Source organism: Eubalaena glacialis, chromosome 4 (assembly GCF_028564815.1).
Source record: "Eubalaena glacialis isolate mEubGla1 chromosome 4, mEubGla1.1.hap2.+ XY, whole genome shotgun sequence".
Taxonomy (NCBI): domain Eukaryota; kingdom Metazoa; phylum Chordata; class Mammalia; order Artiodactyla; family Balaenidae; genus Eubalaena; species Eubalaena glacialis.
This window is the reverse complement of record NC_083719.1, coordinates 17,908,667-17,922,732: the sequence shown is the minus strand read 5'-3', so window position 1 is coordinate 17,922,732 and position 14,066 is coordinate 17,908,667. Positions and strand designations below refer to the sequence as shown.

The 14,066-nt window shown below is 35.0% G+C and overlaps 1 pseudogene; it reads right to left on the bottom strand.

The window, feature by feature from the left end:
* Positions 1 to 12,907: 12,907 nt before the first annotated feature.
* On the bottom strand, positions 12,908 to 13,040 carry LOC133091640 (U4 spliceosomal RNA; annotated as a pseudogene).
* Positions 13,041 to 14,066: the final 1,026 nt, after the last annotated feature.

Below are 14,066 nucleotides of genomic sequence, written 5' to 3'. Positions count from 1 at the left end.
TTCACTGTTCTTCACTGAGAGAATACATTATTTATGTGGAAGAATATTTAAATTCACATAAATAACGTAAGTAACCTTTTCATTGTGAAGATATTCGTAACATTCAAATAACTTGATAATATATGAACTCTGGATCTTCAGTATTTTTGATCAATAATTGATAATCAAGATTCAGTTTGCAATAACTCATGATCTAATGCTAAGAAGGGGAAACAGGTTTCTTCTTTAACTTTCATATTGGCTTTACTCTATTCAATAGATTGTGAGTTGAAATTCATTCTCAGTCTTTACAAGTTATTTTGAAACGTTTTCAGATGAAAGGCATTCAACTATTTTATAATTCCTAACTTTTGGAAAACTTTTTATCTATTACATCTCAGATCCTTAGCTTAACTCCTCTGATGATCCAGTGTAAATAAGTGGTTCCACTTTCTTGCTATATTAAAAATTCACTATATATATAGGCACACAAAAATAAACAAATTGGAATTCTTTTAATTCAGATAATATAGTATCCATGGCACTTCTACTTTTACCATGACTCAAGTTAATACCTTTTCATTGTCATTCATTAGATTTTACCTGTGAAAGGAGACACATCACGTGTTTTATTATAAAAATGGGAATGAAACTAAATACAGTGTTTTATGAGGTAACAAAGTTTTATTTTATCTTGAGGGATATTTAATAAAATCTCTCTCCCTTACTACTTGACTCACAATCTAGCAAAACTGAATTGAATCCACAGGCTTTTTAACAAGGTTACTACTGGATTTTATGGTTCATTGCAATCAGATATATATTGAGGTCGCTGTCTTTATATTCTAGGCTTCTATAAACAATGTGTATACGTTTTCAAAATGATGATACTTTCTTGTCTAGCCAAATCATCACAGAAAATGTCCATTATTTCCTCAGTATTAATAACAAGACAGTATAGAATTCACCCTCTATATAGTCACAGAATTCACTCTTTATACATTCAATTTCTCTGTTACCAATTATATTTCTGGTATAATTAGGTTTTGAAAACAATCTCAGTTATAATCCTTATTTTTAATAATTTCATTTAAAATGCACTGATAAAGGAAATAAACAAGGCACTACCAAAAAAACCTCTGCCCTTTATTATTTTATATAAGTCATAAATTCTGTCTGTCCTTGATTTTTCACCATTTAAGCTCATCACTAAAATTTTGACTAATTATTAAACATTTCTCTTCCTCTATACTAAAAAATAGCAATTATTAACCCCCCATTTAATATTCCGTGAATTGTTTTAGTGTGATGTTTTATTTCTTTTAGTGATATGTACCGATGATAACGAAAGTAGCGTGCAGCATTTGTGTTCCATCTATTTCCATATAGATTAAAATTCTTTCAATTTGGGATCTAACAGTCCTAATGCCCATGATTATTTTTAAAGAAATACCACTAACTCCCTGCATGATTATTTAGAATACATATTTTTTTTTAAAATCCTCTTCACTTTTAATGGAGCTATCAATAGCTTTAGCAAAGTTTCTGATTTACTATTCATTTAACAATATATTTCTGGAAATTGTAAGATTTAGTCTGATATGCTCCCTTAAGGAGTACCACAGGCTACTTTCACAGCTCCCCTGAGAACTCCCCTCACTGTGCAGGATCCAAGAAGAGGGTTGCAAGTACCTTCTAACTTTGAGAGTAGTTCCCCATATTTACATTATTTTGATGTAAGAGAAATCAACTTAAAGGGAAGCCAACAGAGTAGTACTTAGACTGTGGAGCTCTCATAAGAACTCATATAAGTTATGCCATCCCCCATAACCAAGTCCCTATTGAACACTTCCTCCAGACAGGAGAAGAACTGGCAGGTATATTGCCTGCATACTTGGGAGCTGTCACATAAACAATATTTAATTGCCTTCGTTTACCTTTTCAAATGACCCACCAATAGTTGTGGTAAATTACATCCAACTTTTCCTAAAACATAAAAAATATCAGATTGGTGGACAAAATTCTATTCAGTGATCTCTCCCTCAAGTCTTATACCCCTAATTCTCAACTCTAAGACATCATGGACCCTTTTCCTTAGCATTTTGCATGCTATTAGTATGTACCTATTACAGCTGGAATGGAAATGTTGGAGGTAGTAAAAAACAGCATTTATAACCCAGGAGTTAAGGGAGCAGTTCAACATAAAAGGGTGGTTTTCATAACTGCCTGACCATAATCTCATCAGTCTTCAAGACTCAGTTCAAAAATCACTTTTCTCAAGCTTTCTTTGGCCCTCAGCATTCCTGATCTCTGCCATAATTCTAGGACTAGCAAGAACCTCTTAGTCAGTGTTTGTTTGCTTGTTTTACTGTTGTCCTCCAAATTCAGAACCTATTGCTGATAGGGCTTATATGTGTTTTCTAGATTAAGTTAGATTCCAATTAGACATTTAATATATTTTCATGACTGTATAGGTAATTACATGCTACCCATAGATTTTAAAGGGTCAAAGTCTTGATGCTCTGGAATCTAAGGGAAGGAATTCAGAAAGAAAGAAGTGGGTCATTGTAGAAGATGATGTACAGAGAATGAAATGTGAAGTCAGAAAGACTGAATATCATATCAAACACGTTTTTTCAAAGCAATTAAACTGGCCTTTTAATGATATTACTTAGACTTTCCAGACAAAATGTGTAACAACTGAACTAATTCTTATAAAATGACTTTGAAATCCCCAAACTCAAACACAATCTCACAGTCATTATTTGTGATAAAACATTAATGTGTTTTATACCTTGATTGTGAAAAATACCAGAAGTGAGAGAAGAAAATAGATTTATTGCAAGTTACAAAATTTGAAACCGAAATTGATCATTTTTATTCTTTCAAGAAATTTTTCCCCAGGGCTATTTTAGCAGCAAAATCAAAGTCAGAACCTAGGCTCCTCTAAACAAAGGAGTTTAATTGTATCTTACTCTCCCTCTCTTCTCTGTCTCTTAAGTTTCTCAGTAGTATCTAAGGGGTAAGAACCATCCCCCATGGAGGGTAGAGATCCTTGGAATTCTGATGATGGTGATGATCTTTGTGAAACTGTGAGGTGAACATTGAACACAAAATTGATTTATGATGGGGTGTCTGGGGAAAACTGCACTCCTTCTCTTCGGTCTCCTGAAACTAGCCAATATTACCTTTGTTTGGGGTAGATGCTCTGTCCTCTGAATATAATCATGTTGGAAACATCTTTTCTCTGGGCTTCATGCCTTTCCTTTTTCTCTCTTTTCTTTCTTTTTTTAAAAGATGTTGATGCATCTAACTCCATAGGATTTGTGACAACACTACATACAGCCCTCAGGTTTTGCAAATTACAGACTTCTTATCAACGTTGAGGTAATTTTTTATTAAAATCACATTTTAAACTCATTACTGCCGAAGGTTTATTTCTAGTTTTTTTTTTTAAAAAAGCATTATTGAACAGCAAAATAAATAAATAATTTTAGATTTATATCATGCAAGAAATGACGGGTCCTTTGCAGCAAATACATTTAGGCTACACTGTATACAGTCTACAGCAAGACTGTTCAGCCACAGTTATTTCATATAGTTCTTATACAACTAAATGCTAATTTCCAAACTTCTCACTACATGGGTCACTGGATGAAGTCAAGGGCTAGAGATTTTACAATCACATGTGAGAAAATTATGCATCTGGACACACTTTAGGGCATATAGAACAGGTTGGGACATTATAATAGGAACTGATATGTTATTTTATAAGTGCTAAAATTCTCCAGGTTAATATAGCTCTGCCCATATTTCATACAACTCATTGGTTTGGGTTTGATAATTCATAATGTAAAAATAATCCAGGGGTGGGATCAAAAACTCGTTCAATTGGAAATGAGCCTCCTATCTCAGTACTGTCATTTTTTCCTCAGATGAACTGTAGTTTTTGTCATGAGTAAAATAGAATAGAGATCTTACAGAAAAAAATTGTCAATTTTTGGCCATGCAGCTGTGGCCAATATCCTAAGTATCGAAGGACCAAGGATGAAAATATATATTTTTAGGAGGACAGCCATATAAGAGTATACTTCTTACCAGTTGACTACCTAAGTAAAGAGAAATTAACAATTTTATATAAGCTACTGCATTTTAGTGTATTTTCTTATAGCAATGTACAAGTCTCTCACATTACTCAACTCCAAGAGGGCACTGTTTTTATAAAATTAATTCCCTATGGTGTGCCCAAAAGTACACTCCTAGTAACAAGTGATGTATAACATATCAAACAGGAAAGAAACACTCAGGAAGAATAGGGAAATTATCATCTAGATCTCTGTTATTTGTGCATCACCCTTTAGCTTTAACAAACAAACAGAAAAGAACAAGTTGTAATTATAGGCTCATGATTTACATGAATGATATTTAATGAAATTATAGAATACTGATAAATAGTAGAGTCTATAATGGGAAAGTGAACTCTAGCCACTACACAACATGGTAAGCATGGTAAACAATGACTAGGGGAAGATGGCAAATAGAAAGGGAAAAAAATAGAATTAATACTGACTCATTTAATAAATCTTGATAAAATAATATGATTAATTTTTAAATGGGAAATAACGTATTAATCAGATGTAGATATTTTGTAGGTTCTATAATTTTTGTTGGATAATTGAACATTTTATAGTATTTCTTTGTATATGAGAACACCTAATATAAGATAAAATTGATATAGAGAGAGATGGGTAAGGATAGTAAACACAGGTAGGCAGATGGATTATAGAAAGTGTCTTACAGGTCCTAAGGGCTTGTTACCATCTCTTCTTCATATTCATGTAAGCATACTTTATTAGAAGACTTAAGTCTGAGTTTTTCTGGATATGTTTGTAATCACTTCCCCCCACCCCCAATTCCACCCCCATTTTGAAGATCATTGGTCCAAGAAACCTACAAGTATATGGGACATTGTAATAGGCAAAGTCACATATGTTAATAAGGACAACAAAAACTGTATTGTGAGACCCTTTACACAATACAATATAGAGAATAAGGTCTATGTTGTCTCCCACTAGGTCTACATTCCACAAAGCTGGATTTGAAAAGCTGAGGCAGAGGTTCATAGCTGTTCACTAAAATTCTTTTTCCTGGGTACATAGCTTGACTACATTCCCATATGACTGAGTCCAAATTAACATGCACCACTTCCAGGGCTGGACCATATAAATCTCACCCTGATCCTCCAGTTCTTTTCACATTTGTCTTTTGAAAATAGAGAGATCCAAGACACTACAGATCACTGGAGCTATAAGAAAGAAGGAGACCTTGAGTTCCTGAACTACCATGTGAAGAAAGCCACCCACTGACTGGGAATATCTTCATTTCAATGCTGTCAAGAAATCAAATTTAACCTTTAATCTTATTTAACCTTGAGGATCATGTGTTAAAGCAACTAATGTTACCCAAGCTTTTACAGGAGACTAACAAATAACTCTACATTTTCCTCTATTCAAATTCAGAATGAAAGAAAGAGGCATGGGAGTGGAACAGGTGGTGGTAAAATATGACCTTACTAATGTATAAAGCTATTCCAAGGGGTGCAGTGTAGCATTCAGAGTTGATCTCATGAGCTTCCAAAGACATCGGGCTAAGTGACCCTTATTCTAGTTTCAAAGTTCTGTTCTAGCTCTAAGTACACATATAAACTTCAGGGAGAATTACTTATCCCATAGGGGCTGAGGATGATTAATAAAACCTTCTGTTACGCCTAAAAGCACTGACCTATACTGTACCCTTTAGACAAATTGCATATTGCATAATCATGATAAACGAAGTGTACCAGGCCTAGATAAGCTAGTCTCTGGCATATGTCCAGACGAGACTAAAAGAAGAGTCGTTCAAGCCATGAGTGGAAAGATGCACTTTGATTGGGGTATGGAGATTCCTGAGGTGTGAGGAACCCCTCCCTTCCTCAGAAATTACAATCTGCCTTGGGGGCTCCCCTGACAAGGATACTGGTATCCAGGTCCTTGAAACATTCATCGTTTTGCCATGAACATGTATGTGCTTCTTTTCTTCTGTAAATTTGAATAACTAAGCATTATTTGTTTTGCCCAGGTGGTATCAGTGTCTGGTCTCTCCACAAATTTGGACATACTGTTGACATTGGTAAGTACAGAGGACACACACAGGCAGAGACAGACCACCATGCCTTGCATTAAAAGCAAATAAAATTTAAAGTCCTTTCACAAACAACGTTTCAAGTTTAACTTTTTTTTGGTTTGGTTTTTAATGATTCCCGGGAATGCTGTGATAATTATAGAGGTGAACTGTAAGTTTCTGGTACTTGTTAAAGTCGCCCAAGCAAAATAATTTTGCAGAACAGTAATCTAAGTAATGTTGATAGTGAATAATAAGACAAACAATGAGATCATTGCTGCTTTGAAGGGTTTTAGAACTGTGAAAAGGGCATCATCTGCTTTTAGAAACAGAGTTGAATAATTTTATTTTCTACTTCTTAATTTACAGTTCTATTATTCACCTCTAAATGCCTTTATCCATTTCTTAGTAGCTTGCCCTTAAACAACATGCTTCTACCATTCTCACAAGCAATTTGATTTCTCTTTTAGTTTAAATAGAAGCAGGTTGACATTAGATGCAAAATATCTACTATGTCAATTGTCTAATATTTTTCCTTGAAGTGGAAAGAGTAAGATTAATGCACACACACACACACACTCAGAGCTCTAAACAGCAACAACAACAACAACAAAATATATATAGATATAGATATAGATACAGATACCACCAGAAATCTATTAGGATTTGCTGTGAGATCAAACTCTAAATGGCACTGCATCTAAACTTTCTGCGTAGGTCTGCAGATGTTTATGCATTATTCAATTCATTTAAAAAAACACCTTAGAATAAAAAGCAAACACAACAGAAACTAAATGAGATAGTCACAGAGAACATCAAAAATAGTAATTTAATCTCCCATACAATATTAAGCTTGTTCAGAGACTATTTTTGGTTCTTTGGATTCTCTTTCGAATCTAATTCAGTTTATATATGGATATGTTTATAGGGAGTGGAGGGTAGAATTAATTATCCCAAACATTGTGCATCCACCCCTCTAATATTTTTCATGTTAACACACAAATCTGTTATCTTCATTACTATTATACTGCACTCAGATTACAGCACAATTAGAGATCATTAACGCTATCCTTTATAATCAGCAAGTTTCACGGGCCACAGATATGCAAGCACCTCTAATATATTCCTATGTATCTTACACTTTCATTTACCAAAGTGTCAAAACAACTTTTTTTTACATCATTGCTATGTGTTTTAGTTTCTGCAAGCTGGCTGTTAGAAGACAATTATTTCTCCTAAATGGCTTTCCCCTCGATCTGGCTATTTTTTTAAAGAAAGAATAAAACACTGTAAAAATCAGAAACTTTGGTCCCACGCCTTTTATTTTCTGCACAAAGAAGCTTATTTATGTACGCCAACATCACACTGCAGAGAAAGACACACTGGCTCTTTATTATTTCTTCTGTACTTTATACAGGAAATGTGTGGAGAACAGGTCTTTCCTGAGGTATTATACTCACGTGCTTTAAAGATTAAGAACGCTCAGTATGCCAAAAAATGCTGTATACGAAAACATGTTTTATTGATTAATTTACCGAAATTCAGTTCAAGTTTCTTTCAACTTAATGTGCTTGTATATATAAAATTGTATATTCATATTTTGTAGTGATGTGATTATCTGGTGCTACAATTCTAACATCTAATAGGTTTTATTCTATTTCAGTTTATTTATTTTATGCTTTGCTAAAATGTGCTTCTGGAAGGCATTCTTAAGCATGAAAATAAATTATAAGCAGCTGGCACACAGTTATTCTTTAAATTATAAACTTCCTGATTTTTAGGGACCTGTATTCTTTTTCTCTTTCACTCCTCCATGTATCAAAACCCAGGGAATATTCGGTTGTTTTGTATGAAAATGTAGTTAAGGGAAGTACACCCACTTCTTCTGTCTCATGCAAAGACTGAGCTCTTTAACTGGTCTCTCCTTTGCACTCACTTTCCTCTCCAATCTATTTTGCACAAGGCAGCCAGGGTGATCCTTCACAAACACACATTTGACCATGTCAACTCCCTGCTTACAAGAGTGTAATTACTTTCTATTGTCACTAGCACATTGCTTTGAACAGAATATATAATCAAAAATACCTGCTGAATATTGCATGCCCCCAGGATAAAGTCCAAACCCTAATCTGTCTTCACTTACAGTGTTCGGTGACCTTTCAGCTTCATTACTGATCAATCACCCAGTGTCACTTAGGTGACATGAGGCCACTTCCATAATATCTAGTATCAGAAGACAGAGAAGAGATGAAATAATTCCTTCAGCATTTAAATATCTAAGCTCAGAAGTGACATCTGTCACTTCTAATATGTCATTGCCCCAGAGTCACATGATTCTTCCTAAGTGCAAGGAATTGGTGGTGTCGGAAGTACAGTCTCCATGTGCCTCGAAGAGAAAAGAGCCAAATATCAGAAACACAGTACTGTGGGCCACAGTGCCTCATCCATAACAGGAATTTCATAAACTCTTAACGAGTAATAATCAAGATTCATTAGACTGCAAAAGATGACACAAAAACACTTTGGCAAACAAGGGAATTAACTAGTTCTTGTGCAAAATTTCAAGAAAGGCAGGGGTACTGCTTGACTTTATGTTTCAGAAACATAGACTTTTCCATTTTTATATACTCCTACTGATTTCCCATCTCTACCTTCCCCTGGTTCTCCACCTTATTTCTCGGACTGGTCTCCGGCACAGCTGTAGAGGTGGAATTGTTGTCAAGTCCAAGTTGTACATTCCTTATTTTCCCAACTGAGTCTTGCTCTCTCTTCGTTTTAAGTTCAAATACATTATTGAAGGACTCTGGTTCCCAGTTTAGCCTCCTCGGAGTTGGAATAATATGTTCCATACAGCTTGAACTTGAATGCAAAACGCTTCTTTAGGCCAATCACCACATCCAGAAAGCAGAGGTTAAGCACTGTACAACTTACTAAATCCTTATTACCTGGAACCCTGAAGTAGTTTCTGCCCTTATACTATAACAGTGACTATATGAATGGACAATGGCCATCTCATGTGTAAAAATAGAACACTGACACAGAACCTCTGCAGCAATCAGTTTAAACCACAACCTCTGCAGCATTTGGCCCCAAATAGTAAGGAACTAGTTGATAACTGACAGCTTCCCTGATCTTTGCCCTCCAGCTCCAACTTAGGCCCAACCACAAAAAGCCAATTATGAGCCCTAGCCAGTCACGCAGGTTGCCCCACTCTGGTCAGCCCACCCCCAGATTCCCTGTGCCAACATCTCCAATCAGGTCACATGTGAAGCTTTCTTTTCTTTCCACTATAAACATTTTCCACTCTCTGCCTGCCATGTAGTCTCTGTGAAATGCAAGTGTTGGTGGCTATTCTCTTGCTATATCAAACTCTGATAAATATCTTTTACTTGTTCTCATTTGGGAGGTTTTGTTTATTTTCACCGCCATTAAGGAGACTTTGCGGGCTTCACTGGTGGCGCAGTGGCTGAGAATCTGCCTGCCAATGCAGGGGACACGGGTTCGAGCCCTGGTCTGGGAAGATCCCACATGCCGCGGAGCAGCTGGGCCCGTGAGCCACAACTACTGAGCCTGTACTCCGCAACAAGAGAGGCCGCGACAGTGAGAGGCCCGCGCACCGCGATGAAGAGTGGCCCCCGCTTGCCACAACTAGAGAAAGCCCTCGCACAGAAACGAAGACCCAACACAGCCAAAAATAAATAAATAAATAAATAAATAAAGAAGATTTCATTTAAAAAAAAAAAAAAGGAGACTTTGCAACAACCCTTAAACTAAATGCACCTAATTATGCGAAGCCTTTATTTTCTACCTAAATAAAAATTCTTTTGAACCATGTTACCAAAGAATGCCCCCTTTGTGTTGAAAACCTGTGGTCGCTACTAAATTAGTAGAGGCTTCTGCTTTGCTTATTTATTGTCATTTTCCATTTTGTACTATCTTATGGGTTCCCTATATGATAAAAACATTATTTCTCCAAGGTGACAGAGTATATATATATATTTTTTTGACAGAGTATATTTAAACCCATGCTATTACTACTTATGAGGTTGTTTTGTGATTTACATGTCATATTATTAGCAAAGATGCATTAATCTTAACCTGATTTTTTTTTCTCCCTCAAGGTTGAAATACAACCAAACATATATCTGATAGTGATTCAAACTCTCATCTTGTCCAGTCAGACCTGTCTTAAGTGGCACACTTTTAATTAATAGTTTCTACCTTGGAAAAAAGAAAGGTAATCTTGTTTTGGATACGCTATTACTTCGGAACACTCAATCTGCCTGGATTGTTGAGTTAATTCTTATAACTGGAACATGCATCCTAGCCTGAGGCAGAAAAAGAGAGAAACAAAAGAGCTAGAGAGAGCACAACAGAGAGAAAATGGGCATTTATAGAGATAGTATTAGAATAGTATTAGAATAGAAGGGACTTTTTTTTTAGTACCTACTAACCATATCAAGTGAGGAAGGACTTACCTCACAAGCATATCACTTGAATGATCTTGCATGGTTGTCCTCTGCTCTGAAGAATGATTGTCCTTATAGTCTGCAAAGTATAGAAAAGGTAGAGAAATTAAATTGTGTATTAAGACAAAAATTACTTGACCTTTCAGAAGGACTCCATCTCCCTTGGTCTGCAATGCTTCCCTTATGTATTTCTTTTCCCCCATAGGCTTTCCTTTATGAAATTGTTTCTGGGTGACCTGTGAGATGGGACCTAGTTCCACCACTCGTCAAGTCTTCAGTGTTGTGTTCAGTTACTACAATGCAACCCAGAGATTGATGTAACTATCTCTTAATGTGACTATCTACATATCTATCTTAAAATTAGAATTCAGAGTTGAGATGACTGTTATAAGGACACTTCAAAATGCATTAAATTGAGATGATTGCTATAGGGAAACTACAAAAGACATTAAATTGAATTTTAAAATGAATTTGGAGATTTTACTTTACAGAAAATAAAACTGACTTGGTTGGTTGAATGGTTTTATTTGCCATTTAGGCTCCTAATTTCAATCTGAGGTCTGCTAACCCCTGGGATTAAGAGAAAACTTTATGAAGAGCATTCTGACCACGCAAATAATTTTAACCAGTTTTCAGGTGTCAGATTCGAATAACTGTTTCCTAATTCTTGTTGTTCCTCTTTCCATTTTTTCCTTTTAAGAAAAAAACCTTTCTCCCACAAGGTTTCATTTTTCAAAAGAGAAGTGTACTTCTCAACCTTCTTGAACTTGACTCTGATGCTTTGTCTTTGGGTGTTGAAATCTCCAGGATGCAAAACAAAGGGGACAATTCAAAACATTCATCTCTATTTTAAAAAGTAGATGACTCCAATAGCTAGATAACAAAACCTTTGACAAATAAATTTTTTATGTTTTATATTGAATTCTTTCAAAAACTTGAAGAAATATCTAATTGAGTTGTCAGTGGACACATGATTATAAATCAGTTTTTATGATAAATTACTCTGCAATTTTTGTCACAGTTCTTTGAAGGAATTCAAAGAATTGAGTGACTTATAAAAAAGCCTCTTCTCTCATCTCCTTATTTCTGAGAATAAGATTTCTCAGAGCTTAAATCTCTAAAAATGAGAATATAGAAATATAGAATCTGATGGTCACCTTCTAACAGTAAGCAAGATTTATCTATGGATACATGAATTTATAATAAAAAATTTATTAAGAGGTGCATTTTCCCAAGAATGCTTTTAAAAATAATTGCATTTCAAAATCTACCAAATTATTATTTGTTAAAAATTAAACCAAAACGTAAATTTAGTTTTATTTTTAACAAATAATAATTCAAATAATAATTTTAAAAATGCATAAAACTATACAGCAAGTGAAAATTAAAATTATTTTTTTTTTTTGTCCATGTGATCAATACGTGGCTTTCAAGCACTAAATCAGTAAATACGACTGGTAACCATTATGCAGGGAAAGCAGTGCCATGAACTCTGGAGCCGTTTGATTTAAGTGGCCCAGGAAGGCTTGAGTGGTGGCCATCTCAAAGATGGCAGCACTATATCAGAAACAAAAGTCCCTTCCATTTCTCTGAATTCCAAACCTCTAGGGTTTTATAATTACTGAAGAAAGGTAGAGGGACCTTTAAAATAACAGATACTTAATTTTTCCACAAAATAATTCAGGCAGGAACAGAGCCACATTTAATGTTTATTTAGGAAAGTAAGTGAATGTGGCATTTTTGCCCTTGAGCATTGTGAAGAAACTTCATAACTCTTAATACCCAAGTTGCCAGCTTTCCTATATCCTGAGGATAGTGACAGACTTCCTCAGTGTTGATGGTTTCATGTGCATTTACCTCACCCCTGTCAGTAATGAAGTACTGTGAAAACTCTGAGATGACAAGAACCACCACTTGTAGATGCAGAGGGTAAGAATCCAAGTGTCATCAATGCAGATATCATCTTCTAGATATCTTTTTTTGAGGGTCCTTCTCTTTGAAACTTCACTTGCTTTTCATAAGTGGTTAACTGGGCAGTGGTTTTATTTTAAAATGTCCTCTTTTCTTCTTTCCAACGGAAAGATTTTGAAAGTTGTCTGAAGCTGACATTGTAGACGTTCGCATTTTAATAGAGATGCCTTCTTCCATGAGATTTTGAGTGTCTTTTTAAACAAAAATTGAAAAGCATTGTCTGTAGTTCTATATTTCTACCAGTTATTTCATTGACTGAGAGCATCTAATGTGTCATACTATTCCTGTGTTCATTTTTATTTACTATAGCTGTGTGGAAGGATCGACTATCGTTTTTAAGGCAGTGAAACATTGGATATTGATGGGTACCACTGTTACATCAATGCACTTGTTTTCAATTAGCAATAATCACACCTCAGGTAAACCTCATTGGCTATGCTTATACTGCCCCTGTACAAAGCTTCAGTGTATTAGATTGTAGAGAAAGAAAGCTATGTGGCATAGAGCTAAGAGCAAGGATTGTGAATATAAATAGCTCTAGGTTTGAATCTTGGTTCTGTCGCCTTCTTTAACCATTTTCTGTAGATATTTGGTTAATTGTTCTGTAATTGACACTTTATAATTTTAAAAGAAATATTAAACATTGCTAATTTGTGAAGATTAGATCAATGATTTTTATTCAGATATTCTGGCTCTAGGTCATTCAAAGTGGTGGGAATCAATATTAAACTGTGATAGTTTTGAAATGTTGTTATTTTATAATGAGACTAGATTGATAGATAATAAATCATTCCCCATTATAAGAAACAGTGTAACAGACAAGAGCTTGGAAAATTCCTACCATTCTTTGTCTCCTTCCCTTGTGCATTTCCCTGTTTTATAACTGAGTTGGATTTCTTCAGATTTTTTTTGAATCTAACATTTTGATATTCCTCATCACAGAAATCAATTTATTCTTAATCTCACAAGATATATTGTCTTTGACGGAGAAGCTAAGGAAACTCTTTATTAGAGTACTAATTCTACCTTACAGTGTAGGTCTCCTTTATCCTAGGAGTCACATTTACAAAACTTTTTCTTTTATTTTTTTTAATTTGTGTAAATTTAATACTCCTAGGTATTAGAGATGAGTAAAATAATACAACAGAAAGAGCACTGTTATATTACACTGAATTTGTTATAATGGTAACCTTTTAAAACAGAAAATTAATTTTATCCCTTATCTTGAATGTGCTGTGGCATTTTTATATTCACCTATTTTGAGTGAGTAGATTATAAAAATAGGTGTTAGTTTGGAATGTCAATATCTTTACTGTTCCATGGTAGCAGTGTGTCTTCTTCCTTTGGACAACGGGCACTTTTCAAACAACAAGCGTGCATTTGAACTGTATATACCTTGCCGGCATCCCCTTAGACTGGAAGACTCCTCTCTTCAAGTTGTCAGTGCCTTCGTAGATGTGGCTCTTCCAAACTGAGGAGAGAAATTGA